The sequence below is a fragment of the Pseudophryne corroboree genome, chromosome 3 (assembly GCF_028390025.1).
Source record: "Pseudophryne corroboree isolate aPseCor3 chromosome 3, aPseCor3.hap2, whole genome shotgun sequence".
NCBI lineage: Eukaryota > Metazoa > Chordata > Amphibia > Anura > Myobatrachidae > Pseudophryne > Pseudophryne corroboree.
In genome coordinates, this window is record NC_086446.1 from 99,214,951 (window position 1) to 99,238,957 (window position 24,007).

The window sequence follows — 24,007 nt, forward strand, 5'->3', positions numbered from 1 at the left end:
TGCGGAGCCGCTATTCCCCATGGTCCTTACGGAGTTCCCAGCATCCACTACGGACAACAAGAAATAGATTTACCGGTGAGTAAAATCTTATTTTTTGACATAGCCAGTATAATCTATTAACAGGGACCGTGCGCCATTACAGGGGGCGGGGCTTCCTGGAGCAGGACCTGAGGCGGAAAGGCGCCATTTTCCTGCTGCTGCGGATCAAGCTGCACACAACGCTGCTCCTCCAGAGACCCACGCTGCTACAGGACTCTGTACTGATACCAGGGGGTCTTAGACGGGGGGACCACACTCGCGGCAGTGCCACTGCACTCCTATCAGGTCATACATTTAGTTACTCTTATACTGCTGTGTTTCTGGGAGCTGGTGTCTGCTCCTCAAGTGTTCCTCCTGGGGCTCTCTAGGGTCTGTGTGGAGGTGTTTGGTCAGTGGGCTGCACTGTTTTACAGGATGAAGAATGTCTGTAGACATGGTTATGTGTACTGCCTGTAATTCATCCCTGTCTTCACCGGGGTCACTCATGTGTAAACAATGTTCCTAGTCTCCGCAAGGACAAAGTTCACAAGCACCTGCCTGGCTGGACAGCTTTACCAGCATGATCCAGCATGTTAATTCTGAATTAGCTGCGTCTAAAAGGGAGAGACAGGTGTTGAAGCATTCTATTGATTCTGTGGCCAAGGCAGCAGATACAAAGAAGGCTTCTCAGCCCCATCTAGTGATTTCACAAAAACGCTCACTGCCACAGGTGCTCCAGTCTGATTCTGATCGGCCTTACGTAGATAATAATGATGATGATGATATGGATGAGGACAGCTCTCTGTCCCCAGGGGTGGAGGCCCTCATCTTTGCTGTGAGAGAGGCCCTTCACATACCGGATCAAGAGTCAGAGCCGGATGAGGAGTTGTATTTTAATGTTAAACCAAAGGCCTCAGCGACCTTTCCGGTGTCTAAAGATTTGAACTGCCTGGCCAGGGAGGCTTGGTTAAACCCTGATAAAAAATGGAAATTTCCTCAGAGGTTTTTAACTACTTTTTCCTTTGCCGATGAGTACAGAAAGGTATGGGAAACCCTTCGCCCCCCCCCCCCCCCTCTCCCGCGTCAGTCGATAAGTCTGTGTCCAGGCTGTCTAAGAAATTGGTACTGCCGGTGCCAGGGGCTATATCCCTAAAAGAGCCAGCTGACCGTAAGATTGAGATCACGCTCAAGGCAGTATATACGGCGGCAAGCACTGCTCAACGTCCCATAATTGCTTGTGGGTGGATTTCCAGGGCAATAGTCAAGTGGTCTGATAACGTTATCGACGGTTTGGACTCTTTGCCGCGAGACTCTGCTGCAACATATACAGGATGCTGCAAATTTTATGAGCGAATCTATTAAGGAGTTGTGTAAGATTAATGGCCGCACTACTGTTATGGCTGTTTCGGCGCGCAGAGCTCTGTGGTTGCGTCAGTGGTCGGCAGACACTGATTCCAAAAAGAGTGTAGAAAATCTTCCCTTTACAGGTGATGCTTTGTTTGGTGACTATCTAAATAAATGGATCTCCCAAGCAACGGCGGGTAAGTCTACTTACTGTATCTGCCGTAGGCTACGCCGCCTGCTAGACGTCTAGATTTGTAATATCGCCAAAAAAAAGGGTGCGGATAGCATATATACAGTCATTGAGTATGTCCAGAAATTGACAATGAATGTTAATAATTCATCCACTTGGATGTGATTACCAGTTCCGTGTTCCAGTTTAGAAGGCTCCAATGATGTATGGTTCGTATGGCAACGGCAAGGGAACTGTTAGGTTGAAAATCCAGGCAATGGTGACGCTGGTCAAAGGTGTCCACTTAGGGTCTGAGAACCAGGACTCCATTGCCGGCTGTTGCTGCCATATGAATTATACACTACTGGAGACCTTCAAATTGGAACACGGAACTGTTTCTCCACTGTGGACCAGGACTCCATTACAGGTTGCCGTTGACATACAAACCATACATCATTGGAGCCTTCTAAATTGGAACACGGAACTGGTAATCACATCCAAGTGGATGAATTATTAACATTCATTGTCAATTTCTGGACATACTCAATGACTGTATATATGCTAGCGAATCCGCACCCTTTTTTTGGCGCTATTACAAATCTGGTCATAATCAAATTATCTCCACTAAGGGCACGCTTCTGAGACTTATATTTACTACTAAGGAATTCCTTTTTAATAATTTTATCGAATATTAATTGTTTTTTAATTTGGTCTAAAAATGTGTTTTTTTTAAATCTGATGTAGTAATAAAATGTGTATTTAACACTATTCTGTGTCTTAAGCGCTGTATACCCCCCTTTTTTACAGTTATCTACGGTTTGCACTACAGGACTGTCACTACCAGTTCCAGGCCCTGCCATTTGGTCTCTCTACGGCACCGATGGTGTTCACCAAAGTGATGGCAGAGATGATGTTTATACTCCGCAAACAGGAAGTGAACATAATTCCGTACCCGGACAATCTTCTGATAAAGGCGCCGTCCAAGGAGAGGTAGCTGAACAGCATTGGCCTCTCAACCAAACTTCTCCGGGATCACGGGTGGATTCTGAACCATCCGAAATTTCACCTAGAGCCAATACGGAGGCTCCCAATTCTGGGAATGATACTGGACATGGAGTCGCAGAAGTGTTCCTTCCGTTGGAAAAGGCATTGGTAATCCAGTCGATGGTTTGGGATGTCCTGAAGCCAACCTGGATATCTGTGCATCTAAGCATTCACCTTCGGTGGAAAATGGTGGCGTCTTACAAGGCGCTTCAATATGGAAGGTTTCACGCAAGACCCTTCCAGCTCTATCTGTTGGACAAATGGTCTGGATCGCATGTTCACATGCACCAGAGGATTCGTCTGTCGCCAAAAGCCAGGATCTCTTTTCTGTGGTGGCTACAGACCACTCACCTCGTCGAGGGTCGGAGGTACGGACTGGATCCTGTTAACCACGGACGCAAGCCTCTGAGGTTGGGGAGCAGTCACCCAGGGGGTGCAGTTTCAAGGAAGATGGTCAAGTCAGGAAGTTGTCCTTCCAATCAACATTTTGGAACTCAGGGCCATATATAACGCCCTTCTGCAGGCCGCTTATCTTCTTCAGGATCGGGCCATTCAAGTTCAGTCGGTCAATGTAACGGCAGTGATGTACATAAACCGACAGGGCAAAATGAAAAGCAGAGCAGCAATGTCAGATGTGTCAAGAATTCTCCTCTGGGCAGAAAAAAATGTTGTGGCGTTGTCAACGGTCTTCATTCCGGGAGTAGACAACTGGGAAGCAGACTTCCTCAGCAGACATGACCTGCACCCAGGGGAGTGGGGCTTTCACCTAGAAGTGTTCAGGTGCTTGACACGTTGCTGGGGATATCCACAAATTGTCATGATGGCCTCTTGTCTCAACAAGGCGCTCAAGCGGTATTGTTCCAGGTCTAGAGACCCACAGGCAGTGGTGGTAGATGCTCTAACGACTCCATGGGTCTATCAGATGGTGTACGTGTTTCCTCCACTTCCTCTGATGCCAAGAATTCGCAAAAGAATAAAAAGGGAAAAGGTTCAAGCAATCCTCATTGCTCCGGACTGTTGGACAAATAGTCCGGATCGCATCTTTACATGCACCAGAGACTTCGTCTGTCGCCAAGAATTTGCAAAAGAATAAAAAGGGAAAAGGTTCAAGCAATCCTCATTGCTCCGGACTGGCAAAGAAGGGTCTGGTACTCGGACCTTCTAGAGATACTTCTCGAGGATCCGTGGCCTCTACCTCTTCGCGAGGATCTTCTGCAACAGGGCCCGTTCGTCTATCAGGACTTACCACGGCTACGTTTGACGGCATGGAAGTTGAACGGCTGATTCTAGCCAGAAGAGGGATCCCTAATAAAGTTATCCTGACTATGATCCAAGCCATATCTAAACATTACCACCGTATTTAGAAAAAATACGTCTCTTGGTGTGAGAGCAGAACTTATTCTGCGGTGGAATTTCACCTGGGACGTTTCCTGCTTTTTCTGCAGGCAGGTTTGGATGTGGGCCTAAGTTTGGGCTCCCTCTAAGTCCAGATTTCGGCCTTGTCCATTTTCTTTAAAAAAAACAATTGGCTTCTCTCCCTGAGGTCCAGACGTTTTTGAAAGGTGTTCTGCGCATACAACCTCCCTTTGTGCCTCCCACTTCACCTTGGGATCTCAATTTGGTGTTGCAGTTCCTCCAATTGGACTGGTTTGAACCATTACAGGAGGTGGCCGTAAATAGGATTTTAATACCTACCGGTAAATCCTTTTCTCCTAGTCCGTAGAGGATGCTGGGGACTCCAAAAGGACCATGGGGTATAGACGGGATCCGCAGGAGACATGGGCACACTAAAAGACTTTTACTGGGTGTGAACTGGCTCCTTCCTCTATGCCCCTCCTCCAGACCTCAGTTATAGGAACTGTGCCCAGGGGAGACGGACATTTCGAGGAAAAGGATTTTTGTTAAACTAAGGGTGAGATACATACCAGCTCACACCACAAACACACCGTACAGCTGGATTAGCAGGAATACCAGATAACAGTATGAACGAAAAACAGCAACAAGCTGAACATAACCGAAACACAACCTTCGTGTAACCGAAACCAATAATCAACAATACAACTGCAAGTAACAGTACGCACTGGTAGAGATGAGCGGGTTCGGTTTCTTTGAATCCGAACCCGCACGAACTTCACTTTTTTTTTCACGGGTCCGAGCGACTCGGATCTTCCCGCCTTGCTCGGTTAACCCGAGCGCGCCCGAACGTCATCATGACGCTGTCGGATTCTCGCGAGACTCGGATTCTATATAAGGAGCCGCGCGTCGCCGCCATTTTCACACGTGCATTGAGATTGATAGGGAGAGGACGTGGCTGGCGTCCTCTCCATTTAGATTAGATTTAGAAGAGAGAGAGAGAGAGAGATTGCTGTGATACTGTAGATTAGAAGAGAGTGCAGAGTGCAGACAGAGTTTAGTGACTGACGACCACAGTGACCAGTGACCACCAGAGACAGTGCAGTTGTTTGTTTTATTTAATATATCCGTTCTCTGCCTGAAAAAAACGATACACAGTCACACAGTGACTCAGTCTGTGTGCACTGCTCAGCCCAGTGTGCTGCACATCAATGTATTGTATATAAAGCTTATAATTGTGGGGGAGACTGGGGAGCACTGCAGGTTGTTATAGCAGGAGCCAGGAGTACATGATAAATAATATTATATTAAAATTAAACAGTGCACACTTTTGCTGCAGGAGTGCCACTGCCAGTGTGACTAGTGGTGACCAGTGCCTGACCACCAGTATATTAGTAGTATTGTATACTATCTCTTTATCAACCAGTCTATATTAGCAGCAGACACAGTACAGTGCGGTAGTTCACGGCTGTGGCTACCTCTGTGTCGGCACTCGGCAGGCAGTCCGTCCATCCATAATTGTATTATATACCACCTAACCGTGGTTTTTTTTTTCTTTCTTTATACCGTCGTCATAGTCATACTAGTTGTTACGAGTATACTACTATCTCTTTATCAACCAGTGTACAGTGCGGTAGTTCACGGCTGTGGCTACCTCTGTGTCGGAACTCGGCAGGCAGTCCGTCCATCCATAATTGTATTATAATATATACCACCTAACCGTGGTTTTTTTTTCGTTCTTTATACCGTCGTCATACTAGTTGTTACGAGTATACTACTATCTATTTATCAACCAGTGTACAGTGCGGTAGTTCACGGCTGTGGCTACCTCTGTGTCGGAACTCGGCAGGCAGTCCGTCCATCCATAATTGTATTATAATATATACCACCTAACCGTGGTTTTTTTTCCGTTCTTTATACCGTCGTCATACTAGTTGTTACGAGTATACTACTATCTCTTTATCAACCAGTGTACAGTGCGGTAGTTCACGGCTGTGGCTACCTCTGTGTCGGCACTCGGCAGGCAGTCCGTCCAACCATAATTGTATTATATACCACCTAACCGTGGTTTTTTTTTCATTCTTTATACCGTCGTCATACTAGTTGTTACGAGTATACTACTATCTCTTTATCAACCAGTGTACAGTGCGGTAGTTCACGGCTGTGGCTACCTCTGTGTCGGCACTCGGCAGGCAGTCCGTCCAACCATAATTGTATTATATACCACCTAACCGTGGTTTTTTTTTCATTCTTTATACCGTCGTCATACTAGTTGTTACGAGTATACTACTATCTCTTTATCAACCAGTGTACAGTGCGGTAGTTCACGGCTGTGGCTACCTCTGTGTCGGCACTCGGCAGCCCGTCCATAATTGTATATACCAGTGACCTAACCGTGGTTTTTTTTTCTTTCTTTATACATACATACTAGTTACGAGTATACTATCTCTTTATCAACCAGTCTATATATTAGCAGCAGACACAGTACAGTGCGGTAGTTCACGGCTGTGGCTACCTCTGTGTCGGCACTCGGCAGCCCGTCCATAATTGTATATACCACCTAACCGTGGTTTTTTTTTCTTTCTTTATACATACATACTAGTTACGAGTATACTATCTCTTTATCAACCAGTCTATATATTAGCAGCAGACACAGTACAGTGCGGTAGTTCACGGCTGTGGCTACCTCTGTGTCGGCACTCGGCAGCCCGTCCATAATTGTATATACCAGTGACCTAACCGTGGTTTTTTTTTCTTTCTTTATACATACATACTAGTTACGAGTATACTATCTCTTTATCAACCAGTCTATATATTAGCAGCAGACACAGTACAGTGCGGTAGTTCACGGCTGTGGCTACCTCTGTGTCGGCACTCGGCAGCCCGTCCATAATTGTATATACCAGTGACCTAACCGTGGTTTTTTTTTCTTTCTTTATACATACATACTAGTTACGAGTATACTATCTCTTTATCAACCAGTCTATATATTAGCAGCAGACACAGTACAGTGCGGTAGTTCACGGCTGTGGCTACCTCTGTGTCGGCACTCGGCAGCCCGTCCATAATTGTATATACCACCTAACCGTGGTTTTTTTTTCTTTCTTTATACATACATACTAGTTACGAGTATACTATCTCTTTATCAACCAGTCTATATATTAGCAGCAGACACAGTACAGTGCGGTAGTTCACGGCTGTGGCTACCTTTGTGTCGGCACTCGGCAGCCCGTCCATAATTGTATATACCAGTGACCTAACCGTGGTTTTTTTTTCTTTCTTTATACATACATACTAGTTACGAGTATACTATCTCTTTATCAACCAGTCTATATATTAGCAGCAGACACAGTACAGTGCGGTAGTTCACGGCTGTGGCTACCTCTGTGTCGGCACTCGGCAGCCCGTCCATAATTGTATACTAGTATCCAATCCATCCATCTGCATTGTTTACCTGAGGTGCCTTTTAGTTGTGCCTATTAAAATATGGAGAACAAAAATGTTGAGGTTCCAAAATTAGGGAAAGATCAAGATCCACTTCCACCTCGTGCTGAAGCTGCTGCCACTAGTCATGGCCGAGACGATGAAATGCCAGCAACGTCGTCTGCCAAGGCCGATGCCCAATGGCATAGTACAGAGCATGTCAAAACCAAAACACCAAATATCAGTAAAAAAAGGACTCCAAAACCTAAAATAAAATTGTCGGAGGAGAAGCGTAAACTTGCCAATATGCCATTTACCACACGGAGTGGCAAGGAACGGCTGAGGCCCTGGCCTATGTTCATGGCTAGTGGTTCAGCTTCACATGAGGATGGAAGCACTCAGCCTCTCGCTAGAAAACTGAAAAGACTCAAGCTGGCAAAAGCACCGCAAAGAACTGTGCGTTCTTTGAAATCCCAAATCCACAAGGAGAGTCCAATTGTGTCGGTTGCGATGCCTGACCTTCCCAACACTGGACGTGAAGAGCATGCGCCTTCCACCATTTGCACGCCCCCTGCAAGTGCTGGAAGGAGCACCCGCAGTCCAGTTCCTGATAGTCAGATTGAAGATGACAGTGTTGAAGTACACCAGGATGAGGAGGATATGGGTGTTGCTGGCGCTGGGGAGGAAATTGACCAGGAGGATTCTGATGGTGAGGTGGTTTGTTTAAGTCAGGCACCCGGGGAGACACCTGTTGTCTGTGGGAGGAATATGGCCGTTGACATGCCAGGTGAAAATACAAAAAAAATCAGCTCTTCGGTGTGGAGGTATTTCACCAGAAATGCGGACAACAGGTGTCAAGCCGTGTGTTCCCTTTGTCAAGCTGTAATAAGTAGGGGTAAGGACGTTAACCACCTCGGAACATCCTCCCTTATACGTCACCTGCAGCGCATTCATAATAAGTCAGTGACAAGTTCAAAAACTTTGGGTGACAGCGGAAGCAGTCCACTGACCAGTAAATCCCTTCCTCTTGTAACCAAGCTCACGCAAACCACCCCACCAACTCCCTCAGTGTCAATTTCCTCCTTCCCCAGGAATGCCAATAGTCCTGCAGGCCATGTCACTGGCAAGTCTGACGAGTCCTCTCCTGCCTGGGATTCCTCCGATGCATCCTTGCGTGTAACGCCTACTGCTGCTGGCGCTGCTGTTGTTGCCGCTGGGAGTCGATGGTCATCCCAGAGGGGAAGTCGTAAGCCCACTTGTACTACTTCCAGTAAGCAATTGACTGTTCAACAGTCCTTTGCGAGGAAGATGAAATATCACAGCAGTCATCCTACTGCAAAGCGGATAACTGAGTCCTTGACAACTATGTTGGTGTTAGACGTGCGTCCGGTATCCGCCATTAGTTCACAGGGAACTAGACAATTTATTGAGGCAGTGTGCCCCCGTTACCAAATACCATCTAGGTTCCACTTCTCTAGGCAGGCGATACCGAGAATGTACACGGACGTCAGAAAAAGACTCACCAGTGTCCTAAAAAATGCAGTTGTACCCAATGTCCACTTAACCACGGACATGTGGACAAGTGGAGCAGGGCAGGGTCAGGACTATATGACTGTGACAGCCCACTGGGTAGATGTATGGACTCCCGCCGCAAGAACAGCAGCGGCGGCACCAGTAGCAGCATCTCGCAAACGCCAACTCTTTCCTAGGCAGGCTACGCTTTGTATCACCGCTTTCCAGAATACGCACACAGCTGAAAACCTCTTACGGCAACTGAGGAAGATCATCGCGGAATGGCTTACCCCAATTGGACTCTCCTGTGGATTTGTGGCATCGGACAACGCCAGCAATATTGTGTGTGCATTAAATATGGGCAAATTCCAGCACGTCCCATGTTTTGCACATACCTTGAATTTGGTGGTGCAGAATTTTTTTAAAAACGACAGGGGCGTGCAAGAGATGCTGTCGGTGGCCAGAAAAATTGCGGGACACTTTCGGCGTACAGGCACCACGTACAGAAGACTGGAGCACCACCAAAAACTACTGAACCTGCCCTGCCATCATCTGAAGCAAGAAGTGGTAACGAGGTGGAATTCAACCCTCTATATGCTTCAGAGGTTGGAGGAGCAGCAAAAGGCCATTCAAGCCTATACAATTGAGCACGATATAGGAGATGGAATGCACCAGTCTCAAGTGCAGTGGAGAATGATTTCAACGTTGTGCAAGGTTCTGATGCCCTTTGAACTTGCCACACGTGAAGTCAGTTCAGACACTGCCAGCCTGAGTCAGGTCATTCCCCTCATCAGGCTTTTGCAGAAGAAGCTGGAGGCATTGAAGAAGGAGCTAAAAGGGAGCGATTCCGCTAGGCATGTGGGACTTGTGGATGCAGCCCTTAATTCGCTTAACAAGGATTCACGGGTGGTCAATCTGTTGAAATCAGAGCACTACATTTTGGCCACCGTGCTCGATCCTAGATTTAAAGCCTACCTTGGATCTCTCTTTCCGGCAGACACAGGTCTGCTGGGGTTGAAAGACCTGCTGGTGACAAAATTGTCAAGTCAAGCGGAACGCGACCTGTCAACATCTCCTCCTTCACATTCTCCCGCAACTGGGGGTGCGAGGAAAAGGCTCAGAATTCCGAGCCCACCCGCTGGCGGTGATGCAGGGCAGTCTGGAGCGACTGCTGATGCTGACATCTGGTCCGGACTGAAGGACCTGACAACGATTACGGACATGTCGTCTACTGTCACTGCATATGATTCTCTCAACATTGATAGAATGGTGGAGGATTATATGAGTGACCGCATCCAAGTAGGCACGTCACACAGTCCGTACTTATACTGGCAGGAAAAAGAGGCAATTTGGAGGCCCTTGCACAAACTGGCTTTATTCTACCTAAGTTGCCCTCCCACAAGTGTGTACTCCGAAAGAGTGTTTAGTGCCGCCGCTCACCTTGTCAGCAATCGGCGTACGAGGTTACATCCAGAAAATGTGGAGAAGATGATGTTCATTAAAATGAATTATAATCAATTCCTCCGCGGAGACATTGACCAGCAGCAATTGCCTCCACAAAGTACACAGGGAGCTGAGATGGTGGATTCCAGTGGGGACGAATTGATAATCTGTGAGGAGGGGGATGTACACGGTGATATATCGGAGGGTGAAGATGAGGTGGACATCTTGCCTCTGTAGAGCCAGTTTGTGCAAGGAGAGATTAATTGCTTCTTTTTTGGGGGGGGTCCAAACCAACCCGTCATATCAGTCACAGTCGTGTGGCAGACCCTGTCACTGAAATGATGGGTTGGTTAAAGTGTGCATGTCCTGTTTTGTTTATACAACATAAGGGTGGGTGGGAGGGCCCAAGGATAATTCCATCTTGCACCTCTTTTTTCTTTTCTTTTTCTTTGCATCATGTGCTGATTGGGGAGGGTTTTTTGGAAGGGACATCCTGCGTGACACTGCAGTGCCACTCCTAAATGGGCCCGGTGTTTGTGTCGGCCACTAGGGTCGCTAATCTTACTCACACAGTCAGCTACCTCATTGCGCCTCTTTTTTTCTTTGCGTCATGTGCTGTTTGGGGAGGGTTTTTTGGAAGGGACATCCTGCGTGACACTGCAGTGCCACTCCTAGATGGGCCCGGTGTTTGTGTCGGCCACTAGGGTCGCTAATCTTACTCACACAGCTACCTCATTGCGCCTCTTTTTTTCTTTGCGTCATGTGCTGTTTGGGGAGGGTTTTTTGGAAGGGACATCCTGCGTGACACTGCAGTGCCACTCCTAGATGGGCCCGGTGTTTGTGTCGGCCACTAGGGTCGCTAATCTTACTCACACAGTCAGCTACCTCATTGCGCCTCTTTTTTTCTTTGCGTCGTGCTGTTTGGGGAGGGTTTTTTGGCAGGGCCATCCTGCGTGACACTGCAGTGCCACTCCTAGATGGGCCCGGTGTTTGTGTCGGCCACTAGGGTCGCTAATCTTACTCACACAGTCAGCTACCTCATTGCGCCTCTTTTTTTCTTTGCGTCATGTGCTGTTTGGGGAGGGTTTTTTGGAAGGGCCATCCTGCGTGACACTGCAGTGCCACTCCTAGATGGGCCCGGTGTTTGTGTCGGCCACTAGGGTCGCTAATCTTACTCACACAGCTACCTCATTGCGCCTCTTTTTTTCTTTGCGTCATGTGCTGTTTGGGGAGGGTTTTTTGGAAGGGACATCCTGCGTGACACTGCAGTGCCACTCCTAGATGGGCCCGGTGTTTGTGTCGGCCACTAGGGTCGCTTATCTTACTCACACAGCGACCTCGGTGCAAATTTTAGGACTAAAAATAATATTGTGAGGTGTGAGGTATTCAGAATAGACTGAAAATGAGTGTAAATTATGGTTTTTGAGGTTAATAATACTTTGGGATCAAAATGACCCCCAAATTCTATGATTTAAGCTGTTTTTTAGTGTTTTTGGAAAAAAACACCCGAATCCAAAACACACCCGAATCCGACAAAAATAATTCGGTGAGGTTTTGCCAAAACGCGTTCGAACCCAAAACACGGCCGCGGAACCGAACCCAAAACCAAAACACAAAACCCGAAAAATTTCAGGCGCTCATCTCTACGCACTGGGATGGGCGCCCAGCATCCTCTACGGACTAGGAGAAAAGGATTTACCGGTAGGTATTAAAATCCTATTTTCTCTTACGTCCTAGAGGATGCTGGAGACTCCAAAAGGACCATGGGGTCTATACCAAAGTTCCAGACCGGGCGGGAGAGTGCGGACGACTCTGCAGCACCGATTGAGCAAACATGAGGTCCTCATCAGCCACGGTATCAAACTTGTAGAAATTGGCAAAAGTGTTTGAACCCGACCACGTAGCTGCTCGGCACAGCTGAAGTGCAGAAACCCCTCGGGCAGCCGCCCAAGATGAGCCCACCTTCCTGGTAGAATGGGCCTTTACTGACTTCGGCAACGGCAACCCAGCCGTTGAATGAGCGTGCTGAATTGTATTACAAATCCAGCGTGCAATAGTCTGCTTGGAAGCAGGATTTCCAATCTTGTTGGAAGCATACTGGACAAACAGGGCCTCCGTTTTCCTAACAAGAGCCGTTCTGGCGACATAAATTTTCAAAGCTCTCACGACATCAAGAGATTTTGGCCCTGCCACAGCATCCGTAGCCACAGGCACCACAATAGGTTGGTTTATGTGAAACGAAGAAACCACCTTCGGCAGAAATTGTTGACGAGTCCTCAATTCCGCTCTATCCACATGGAAAATCAAATATGGTCTCTTGTGAGACAAAGCAGGGCCGGATTAACAATGGGGCTGATGGAGCTGCAGCTCCAAGCCCACCCTTTAAAATAGGCCCACAGCATCTGCAGATGTCCTTTTGCTGTAGACAGGGAAAAAAAAAATCCTGCTACTTCAGCCTGCAGCGTCCTATGCCCCGCCCCCTCCGGCGTCAACAACACCCACCTCCGTAAACACCCACTATCAGGCCAACTTCTCACTGCCATACATATTTTAGCCTCCTGCTGCGGTCCTCGTACTAAGCCCCGCCCCTTTTACCAGTTAACCACGCCCCTTCGAGACCCGCGAATCGCGTCAAAAGTGGGCGGGGCCTAATGCCATAATCATGCACTCGGCGCCAGTAGTACACCGTCAGTGGCTAAATTCTGCGCTTGGTTCATTTGCTGCTGCTGCACATGCAGCACAACTATTGGTGAGTGCCAAGGTTTGTGTCCTTATTACTTTAATTCTTGGGCCAGCAATTGCCCCTTCCCTCACTGCTGCTAGGGACTTTAATGTGGGGAGTCCCTGAACACACCTGATAATGGTATGGTCACGGAAATACAAAGTAAATGAATGGAGTGTCCTTTATTGAGACACAGAGCCTTATTCACAAGGGCTGCTAATGCGATGCGATCCATTATGGGGGTCATTCCGAGTTCGCTAGCAGATTTCGGTCGCATTTCTACTATTAGGTGAAAAATCTGCATTTCTGTGCATGGTTCGCAATGCGCACGCGTGGCGCACTTTCACAACATTCTATATACTTTCACACATGTTCGAACAACGCTTTTCAGTCGCACTACACGCCGCAGAGTGATTGACAGGAAGTGGGTGTTTCTGGGCGGAAACTGGCCGTTTTCTGGAAATGTTGGGAAAAACGCAGGCGTGCCAGATAAAAACGCAGGCGTGCCTGTAGAAACGCAGGCGTGGCTGTGAGAACGCTGGGCATGTTTGTGACGTCAAATCAGGAACTGAATGGTGTGAAGTGATCGCAAGGAAGGAGTAGGTCTGCAGGTACTCAGAAAATGCACAGTCTTCTTTTGCTGTTTTCGGTCGTACTTTTACAATGCTTAGATACACTCCCAGAGGGCGGCGTCTTAGCGTTTGCATTGCTGCTAAAAGCAGCTAGCGAGCGAACAACTCGGAATGACACCCTATGCCTCTTAGGCCCTGTGTGCACGTGCAGGTCCCAACCCAATGTGCACGGGCTGGCCATTGCGATCACATTCATGCAAACGCCACTGCCTGATTGACAGGTAGAGGCGTTGGCGGGGTGGTAATACAGCATTAAGAGGGCGGCAACGCGGGGGCATAATGTCGGAAATGGGGGCAGGATCGGGGGGACTGCCTTTGCAGCCAGGTTGCGCAGGCAGGGGAGCTTCCCTTAATTAGCGATGCGATCACAATTGAATTGCGATCGTATTGCTTCCCGCCATTAGCATGCTGGGTACTGCTATATGAACAATTAATGGTCCCCATACAGTTGTAGGATGCCCCGCGACGCGACATCGCGGGACATCGCACTGGCAGTTCAAGTGCGATGAAATCGCACCTGAACTGCCAAAGTGATTACCATGCAATCATGCGATAGATCACATGCTAATCACGTGATGGGCACGTCACCGCCGAGTGGGAGCGGCCTCTGGACGCTCCCGACAAGTGCCCATCGCAGTGCGATATATCGCATGTCTTTTTAAAAACACATGCAATCGCACTGCGATGTGATAAATATTGAGTGCAGCACTTTATATCTTGCAACGCGACATTCGACCAGCGTGCCCGCGCATCGCATCACATGGTACTTAAAATGTGCATACATGCCTTCGATTTATCGGTCGAAATCGAAGGATTGTACCTGATATCTCACAAGTGTATGGGCTACATTAGTCCAAATGGGTATGAGTCTTGCATGGTGCCCTCCTTGGTATATCTTCATGGGTGCTATAGGGCCGATTCAGCATGATACGAAAAACTGCTAAACTCGCTATTTGCCGATTTTCGCATTTCTGCGTTTGCATCTGAATGCAGTCGAAGTCCCGGTGTGGTGGTGAAGGGGCGTCGACATAGCGTTTTCTGGGTGTCGAAGCACCATTTCAGGGGCACAGTCCAGACAACGGAGGCATGTCCGGACTGTTTGCGGGGCGAGCCGCAGCGGCTGCGTGTGACGTCAAATCATGGCAGCCTACCGTCTCCCTACGTGACAACTCTTATAATGCGAGTGCTTCACTGCTTAGCAAAGTGTTCGCATGTTAGTTGGGGGGGGGGGGACCCGGGATGCCGGGCGGACTTTACTTGTGCTGGGCGCCCCCGCATGCTAGAGACATGAGTTGTAGTTTTGTGATTTCTCGCAAAACTACAACTCATTCTGAATTAGGCCCTATGTTCTGGAGGGCCGACGTACCCCTCTGGTGCATCAACTTACCCTCTCCGGTGTATGTTGGTGCTTCTCCTGGTGCGCGTTGGTGTCTATGTTGCTATGGAAGGCAGTCCTCCCTTCTTTGCTATCCCAGGCTAGGTACCTGTGTGGATCGGTTGGTGCAGGATCATACACCCTGTCGGTAACCTGGGGGACCATCTGGAGCTACGAGACTTCAGGCACCTGGCCCGCAAGATCTCCTAGTACTGGGTGGTCTTCAGTATGCCGGCGGTCGGGCTCCCGGCGACCAGCATACCAGCGCCGGGAGCCCGACTGCCAGCATACCGACACTTATTCTCCCTCGTGGGGATCCACGACCCCCCTGGAGGGAGAATAAAATAGTGTGGTGCGCGTAGCGCGGCGAGCGCAGCGAGCCCGCAAGGGGTTCATTTGCGCTCGCCACACTGTCGGTAAGCCGGCGGTCGGGCTCCCAGCGCCGGTATGGTGGTCGCCGGGAGCCCGACCGCCGGCATATCGTAGTTAACCCCCCAGTACCCGTTGATTTCTATTGCTATGTCCTGTCTGCTCAAACTCACTAGCCGGCGAGGAGACTAAAGGCCCATACACATTAGACGATGTCGCTCTGTGAGCGACATCGTCTATTGTTTCCCCCTCCCGGGCCGGCTGGCCGGCGGCCGACTATGCACACTGAGCGATATGACAGCTCATATCGCTCAGTGACGTCACGCCCCCGCCAGCCCTGCATGAAGGTCGTGGACGACAGTCCACATCCTTCATGCATGCCCTACCGACAGCGACGATCGTTGCCGACCCGCGGGGCCGCGCATCGTCCGTCGCTGGCGGCATACACACTGAACGATAAAATGAGCGACGTCGCTCAAGGAGGGGGAAAATGAGCGACGTCGCTCATTTAATCGTTAAGTGTGTACGGACCTTAAGTTGGTGGGTTGTTTGCTGCAGTGTCCCAGTATGTGTAGGACGCATGTGTCTTGATATGTCTGCTCCCTGCAATCCTTCTGACCTTTTTCAAGGGTAGCACAGTAGTCAGAATAGGAATGTCTTTATGGGAAGTGGTATCTCATCAGGTGGCAGTAGGCATTGCTCTGCTGAATGATTGATAGTCCCAGATGTTGGGTGCCATGTTAGAGCTAGCCTCGTATATTTGTTTTTAGATGCAATGTTGGCTAAATCATACATACAAGTTTGGCTTTTATCACAAATAGTAGGTGGCGGTATTGGATAAATGCTTCTTAGGAATCTTGCCATGAGTCTTTATATTCCGGGCAGGCAATGTACCAAGCAAGCTCTATTTAGGAATGTGCAGAATAAGTAAGGGTATGACTGCTAGATGCTGGTGTGTGTGATATTAACCCTGTCTGGGTCCGTCTGGGTCTTCATATCCTCTCCTAGTTCTATAGATGTATTCAGGTCATAGGATGTGGTCATATACATATCTTTAGTGTGCTTAGGCTGTGTTGAAACGGATTTATCCTGCCATATACGGCTATGTCCTGGCTTATGTGCATTCTGTGTGGAATACATATGTTTTACCGGCGGCCGGGATCCTGGTTGTTATGATCCCGACAGCGGGATCCCGGCCACCAGTATGCTGGCAGCGGGGTGAGCGCTAGAAAGCCCCTTGCAGGCTCGCTACACTCGCCACTGGATCTATTCTCCCTCTATGGGTGTCGTGGACACCCATAGAGGGAGAAAAGTCTATGGTGCCAGTATTCCGGCAGCAGTATTTCACCGCCTGTCGGGATTCCGGTGTAGGCATTGTGACCACCGGGATCCCAACAGGCAGTCTCGTGAATGCCTTCCTTTTGTGTGCCAGATATTTTATCTGATGTGGTATGGTGTGCTCTATCGTTTGGCATTACACTACATCTATGTTTTAAATCCAACAAAATGATCCATGATGCATCTAATATAATGATTTGTATGACATGACAAAAATAGCATTAGTTACAAGAGTTATGAGCTAGCAGCAATAAGGATTCTAGACTTTTCCATATTGTGAGCAGATTTTAGATGTGTGTGTATATATGTATAGAGAGAGAGAGAGAGAGAACAGGATAGAGGGGCACTCACCAGAAATTTTGCACTTAAAAAGACATTTAATTCATACTTAACAGCATGATGATTCAAGTTATTCATTCCTTCATCGACGTTATGATCCAATCCGGATCGTCATCAGGATGCACAACATATGCAGCAAATACAGCATATCTCAGCTGCCCATGTTCACCGTCCAGTACCAAATTATTTATTCCTGACGGGCCCCCTAAAATACCCCAAACAATGTAAAAAACGGCGCAAATACTTATGCACCAATCACCACGAGAATAAACCATGATGATATAGGGGGGACACACCTTTAGTCAACATCACAGAGTATATCATTAACCCAGGTAACCAAAATAAACTCCCCTCTCACGCTGGTACTCACCGCTGGGTCCGGCGCCCGAGCATCCTCACACAGTGCCTGTAGCCAGCGTGCGTTCCACCGCTATCCGGTGGAATGCATAGCATTTCCTGTGACGGGCGCAGCTATGCGTCTACGTCACTTCCGGCAATCGCATCACACATAGCAACAGGCATCTAACAATAGCCGCTGCATACTAAAAGGGACCGTAATAGAGGCTCTAATGATAATACCATGGGAACCAAAAACAAATGTGTATAGCATATGGTACAACAAAACAATGCCCTGTCTCCACCTCTTGATGGTGGTGGTACCCAGTCAATGATACGGCATTGTAAAGCAGAAATTTGGTGTCCAAGTGTCATAAAATGATGGGCAACTGGTTTATCAGTTACTCCAGTGGATATAGGCTGGCAAATCGTCATCCTATGGTTGGCCATTCTCTCCCGGAAAGTACATGTGGTCATCCCGACATAGGACAACCCACAGGGGCACGTGAGTAGGTAGATTACAAACTCCATACGGCAATGGAGCTTATACCGAATCTGAATCGCCCTTCCCGTTTGTGGATGCGGAAAACTCGTGCCTGACACCATTAAGCGGAACGTGGTGCAACCAACACATTTAATGCAGCCAGGTTTCTGTGTCATTAACCAGGTGTTATCTTTGGTATTGCTTATTCCACTGGGGTGCATCAAAAATTGTTTTTCAAATTTCTGCCCTTTCTATATGACATCATTGGCGTCTCTTTACTATATAACGCTGAAAGAAGAGTCCGTAGACAAAATTGACCAATGCTCCTTAATAGATCTAGCAACCAAAGGTGGTTTCTCATCAAATTGAGTTACGAATGTCAACCGATCACCTTTCTTGTTTAGTTGTCTGCATGTCTTTTTCCATGCTTTGGTGAGGCAACCCTCTATAGTCCTAGAATTATAGCCCCTATCCAAAAAACGTTTCATTTCTGATAGTTGAATTTCAGCAGTGTCTCGATCAGAATTGTTCCTTATCACCCACATAAATTGTGAAATGGAAAGGCTATTTTTTAGGTGTGGAGGATGGTTACTTGCAGCATGCAATAGAGTGTTCCTGTCAGTTTCCTTTTGGAACAAGGTCGTTTTTAATCTTGAACCATCACGTGTGACGGTCACGTCCAAAAATTGAATGGATATATCTCATATGGAAATGGTCACTCACAGTCTACTCAATCAGGCAGAAGTAAATACAGACACATGGCCTAATTCAGACCTGATCGCTGTTGTGCTTTTTCGCACAGCAGCCGATCAGGTCTGAACTGCGAATGCGCCAGCACATGCCAGACAGCCGACAGCCATCTCAGCTCTGGGATCGCCTCTGCCGGATTGACAGGCATGGGCGGGAGGGGGCGGGCTGGCGGCATTTGGACGCCGTTTTAGGCACGCGGTACGGACAATGCAGGCATGCCCGGATCGTGCGGGGGGCGGGCCGCGGCAGCTGCGTGACGTCACACGCAGCCACTGCGACCCGGACAGCGACGAGTAGCTCCCTGCGAGCTCGCAGGAGCTGCGCTGATAGGTAGCTACTCTTCAAGTACAAAGCATTGCCGCCGTGTGATGCTTTTGTACTTCAGCGGCGGGGTAGGGCCTGACATGCGAGGCGGACTAGCCCTGTACCCCCGCATGTCAGGGAAGCGGATTGTAGATGTGCTAAATTTAGCACATCTATGATCAGGTCTGAATTAGGCAACGTTGCCGATGAGATTTTGGTAATTAAAAACATACGGATGTCGCGATTAATGATCAATGGTCATTATCACGGTATCCAATTAGAGGCCATTTTTATCGACCAAAATTATACCTACAATTGCACGATAACACATGGAATCAGGGATAAGTTCACGATTCCCTTGTGTTTTTGTGTCTCTGGCGGCTGCTTATCAGAGATTATGCTGTGCGCGCCTGAAGCATGCGAAGCATAGTCCACAATAAGTGACAGCATTGGGGAATAAGGATGCTGGGATCGGGGCTAGTAAGATCCTATTACGCTACCATTTCCATATGCTATTTAATTCACTGGATGGCCACTGAAGCATGTTGGTCAAATATTGAGGAGTGCCGGCCTGCAATTGTCTATATACTTTATATATAACCTCAATAACATTTATTTTATTAATAACCATAGTTTGTGTTTTTAAAAAAACAAACATTTATTCAGTGGTTAATAAAATAATACGTGGTGTATGCTTTATATAAGCAAAGAGAGGAGGGAGATTGAGGTAGGTGAAGGAAGGTGGGTAGCTATGCCCTCCATGGCACTAGCCACACACCACGGCATCGACCACACCCCCATATCAGTAATCACACCCCCACCATGCTGGTCACACCCCCTCCGGCAGTGCACAATAGGCCTTTTATATATTTCAGCTCCAGGCCCATCAGGACCTTAATCTGGCACTGAGACAAAGCCGCCAATTCTGACACCCGTCTGGCGGACGCTAAGGCCAAAGGCATGACCACTTTCCAAGTGAGAAATTTTAACTCAACCTTACGCAAAGGTTCAAACCAGTGAGACATAAGAACTTGTAACACCACTTCAAGATCCCACGATGCCACGGGTGGCACAAACGGAGGATGGATATGCAGCACTCCCTTCACGAAAGTCTGAACTTCAGAAAGAGCGGCCAATTCTTTTGAAAGAAAATAGATAAAGCCGAAATCTGCACTTTGATGGAACCCAATTTAAGGCCTGCATCCACGCCTGCCTGCAAAAAATGGAGGAAACGACCCAGGTGAAACTCCTCCGCAGGAGCTTCTTTGGCTTCACACCACGACACATATTTTCTCCAAATACAGTGATAATGCTTCGCCGTGACCTCCTTTCTAGCCTTAAAGAGAGTGGGGATGACTTCCCCAGGAATACCTTTACGAGCTAGGATTTGGCGTTCAACCTCCACGCCGTCAAACGCAGCCGCGGTAAGTCCTGAAATACGCATGGCCCCTGCAGTAACAGGTCCTCTCTGAGAGGAAGCAGCCAAGGATCTTCTATGAGCAATTCCTGAAGATCCGGATACCAGGCTCTCCGTGGCCAATCTGGAACGCCCAGTACTGCCGGAACCCTTGTTCGTCTTATGATCCTAAACACTTTTGGAAAGAGAGGAAGTGGAGGGAACACATACACCGACTGAAACACCCACGGAGTTACCAGGGCGTCCACCGCACTGGCTTGGGGGGTCCCTTGACCTGGAACAATACCTCGGAAGCTTCTTGTTGAGGCGAGATGCCATTATGTCTATTTGAGGAGTCCCCCAAAGCCTTGTCACTTCTGCAAATACCTCTTGATGAAGGGCCCACTCTCCTGGATGGCGATCGTGTCTGCTGAGGAAGTCTGCTTCCCAGTTGTCCACGCCCGGAAGGGAGACTGCTGACAGAGCGCTCACGTGCTGTTCCGCCCAGCGGAGAACTCTTGTGGCCTCCGCCATTGCCACTCTGCTCTTTGTTCCGCCCTGGCGGTTTACGTACGCCACCGCTATTATGTTGTCCGACTGAATCAGGACAGGTAGACCTTGAAGAAGGTTTTTCGCTTGCAGAAGGCAGTTGTAAATGGCTCTTAACTCCAGAACATTTATGTGGAGACAAGATTCCTGGCTTGACCATTTTCCCTGGAAACTTCTTCCTTGTGTGACTGCGCCCCAGCCTCGGAGACTTGCATCCGTGGTCAGCAGGACCCAATCCTGGATTCCGAACCTGCGTCCCTCTAGGAGGTGAGAACTTTGCAGCCACCACAGGAGAGAAATCCTGGCCCTTGAAGATAGACTTATTTTCCGGTGCATGTGCAGGTGAGACCCAGACCATTTGTTCAGCAGGTCCCACTGAAACACCCGGGCATGAAACCTGCCAAACAGAATGGCTTCGTAAGCCGCAACCATCTTCCCGAGCACTCGAGTGCATTGATGAATCGACACACTTGGCGGTTTCAGCAACTCCTTGACCATGCAATGGATTTCCAGAGCTTTTTCCGCCGGAAGCAACACTCTCTGTAGTTCCGTGTCTAGGATCATGCCCAAGAAGGGCAGCCAAGTTGTCGGGATCAACTGAGACTTTGGCAAATTTAGAATCCAACCATGATGTCGCAGAACCGTCAGTGAGAGTTCCACATTCCTCAGCAACTGATCTTTTGATCTCGCCTTTATCAGGAGATCGTCCAAGTACGGGATAATTGTGACCCCTTGCGTAGAAGTACCATCATTTCCGCCATCACTTTGGTGAAGAGCCTCGGGGCCGTGGAAAGCCCAAACGGCAACGTCTGAAATTGGTAATGACAATCCTGGACCGCAAATCTCAGGAAGGCCTCATAAGGAGGATATATCGGGACATGTAAGTAAGCATCTTTTATGTCGACTGACGCCATAAAATCCCCCTCTTCTAGGCTGGAGATCACAGCTCGAAGAGATTCCATCTTGAACTTGAAAGTTTTCAAGTACAGGTTGAGGGATTTTAGGTTCAGGATCGGTCTAACCGAGCCGTCCGGCTTCGGCACGACAAAGAGGCTCGAATAGAACCCTTCCCCCCGTTGGGACAGGGGAACCGGGACAATGACCCTCTGTTGACACAGCTTTTGTATCGCAGCATTTACTACTTCCCTTTCTGGAATAGAAACTGGCAAGGCTGATTTGAAAAATCGGCGGGGGGGCATCTCCTGAAACTCCAGTTTGTACCCTTGGGACACTGTTTCCAAGACCCAAGGATCTAGGCCCGATTGAACCCAGACCTGACTGAAGAATCAGAGATGGGCCCCCGCCGGTACGGACTCCCGTAGGCGAGCCCCAGCGTCATGCGGTGGACTTGGCAGAGGCGGGGGAGGACTTTTGGTCCTGGGTGTCCGACACAGCAGGCGACCTTTTTTCCCGTCCTCTACCTTTTGAAGCGAGGAAGGACGAGCCCCTTCCTTTTTTGTATTTATTAGGCTGAAAGGACTGCATCTGATAATGGGGTGCCTTTTTCTTTTGTGCGGGAACATAAGGAAGAAAAGATGACTTACCCGCAGTAGCGGTAGACACCAGGTCAGCGAGGCCGTCACCAAACAAGACACTACCTTTATAAGGGAGAGCTTCCATAGCTTTCTTGGAGTCGGCATCAGCATTCCATTGATGAATCCACAGCGCTCTCCTGGCCGAGACTGCCATGGCATTGGCCCTGGATCCCAAGAGGCAAATATCCCTCGCCGCATCCTTCAGGTAAGCTGCAGCGTCCCTGATATAACCAAGAGTCAAAAGAATGTTATCCTTATCAAGGGTATCCATGTCAGATGCCAAATTATCAGCCCACTTAGCAATAGCACTACTCACCCATGCTGACGCCACGGCAGGCCTGAGGAGTGCACCCGTAGTGACATAAATGGCCTTTAATGTCGTTTCCTGCTTGCGATCCGTAGGATCCTTGAAGGCAGCCGTGTCCGGAGACGGAAGCGCCACTTTTTTGGACAGTCGGGACAGAGCCTTGTCCACATTGGGAGATGACTCCCACTTCTCCCTGTCGTCAGAGGGGAAAGGATATGCCATAAAAATTCTCTTGGGAATCTGCCACCTTTTGTCAGGCGATTCCCAGGCCTTTTCACAAAGAGCTTTCAGTTCATGAGAGGGGGGAAACTTCACCTCAGGCTTTTTCCCTTTAAATAAACAAACCCTTGTATCTGGAACAGCAGGTTCCTCAGAGATATGTAAAACATACTTAATAGCCACAATCATGTACTGAATACTCTTTACCAATTTCGGATGTAAAGTGGCTTCACTAAAGTCGACACTGGAATCAGAGTCCGTGTCGGTATCCGTATCTGCCATTTGGGTAAAGGAACGTTTCTGTGACCCTGAGGGGGCCTGTACCTGAGACAAGGCGTCCTCCATGGATTTTCTCCACGTTTGTGTCTGAGATTCAGATTTATCCAGCCTCTTAGACAATAACTCCACATTTGCATTCAATGTACTCAACATATTCACCCAATCAGCAGTCGGCTGTGCCGACAGAGTCGCTCCCAAATCCTTCTCTTCGCCCCCAGTAACTTCCTCCGGGGAGGAGCACTCAGCCTCAGACATGTCGACACACGGTACCGACACACACACACTCACACTGGCAAAAGGGGACAGACCCACAGGGAAGCCTGTAGAGAGAACACAGAGGGAGTATGCCAACTCACACCCCAGCGCCCATATACTACTAAAAAAATAATATATGATATCTGCGCTGTAGTATAAAGCACCAATTGACTGTGCCCCCCCCCCCCCCCCCCTCCGTTTTGCTCCCAGTACTTGCAAGGAGAGTGGAGGTTCGGGCCAGCGTCTCTGCATGCACTGTGAAGAGAGAAAATGGCGCTGGTAAGCTGTGCGGCTAAGCCACGCCCTTCCCGACGCGCTGTAATCCCGCTCAAAATTTAAATTATTATACTGGCGGGGGCTCATACATAGTGCCCAGGCACCTCTAATATGCGTTTTGCCAGTTAAAAACCTCAGTAACTTGCTGCCCAGGGCACTCCCCCCCCCAGCACCCTGCACCCTGCGAATGCCGTTGGTGTGTGTGTGGGAGCATGGAGCGCAGCACGACCGCTGCGC

At 48.7% G+C, this 24,007-nt stretch overlaps 1 protein-coding gene across 2 annotated transcripts in view; it reads left to right on the forward strand.

Annotated features, from left to right (window-relative positions):
- LOC135054883 (oocyte zinc finger protein XlCOF7.1-like) overlaps positions 1-24,007 on the forward strand; it is a 247,351-nt gene that overhangs the window by 34,483 nt on the left and 188,861 nt on the right. Inside the window, exon 1 of one of the 2 annotated variants that reach the window (XM_063958320.1) lies at positions 12,981-13,055. The exons of the other annotated variant lie outside the window; for it this stretch is intronic. The gene's annotated coding sequence lies outside the window, so the exon portion shown is untranslated. Of the gene's footprint in view, positions 1-12,980; positions 13,056-24,007 lie in introns of those variants that run through there. 2 annotated transcript variants of the gene reach the window in all.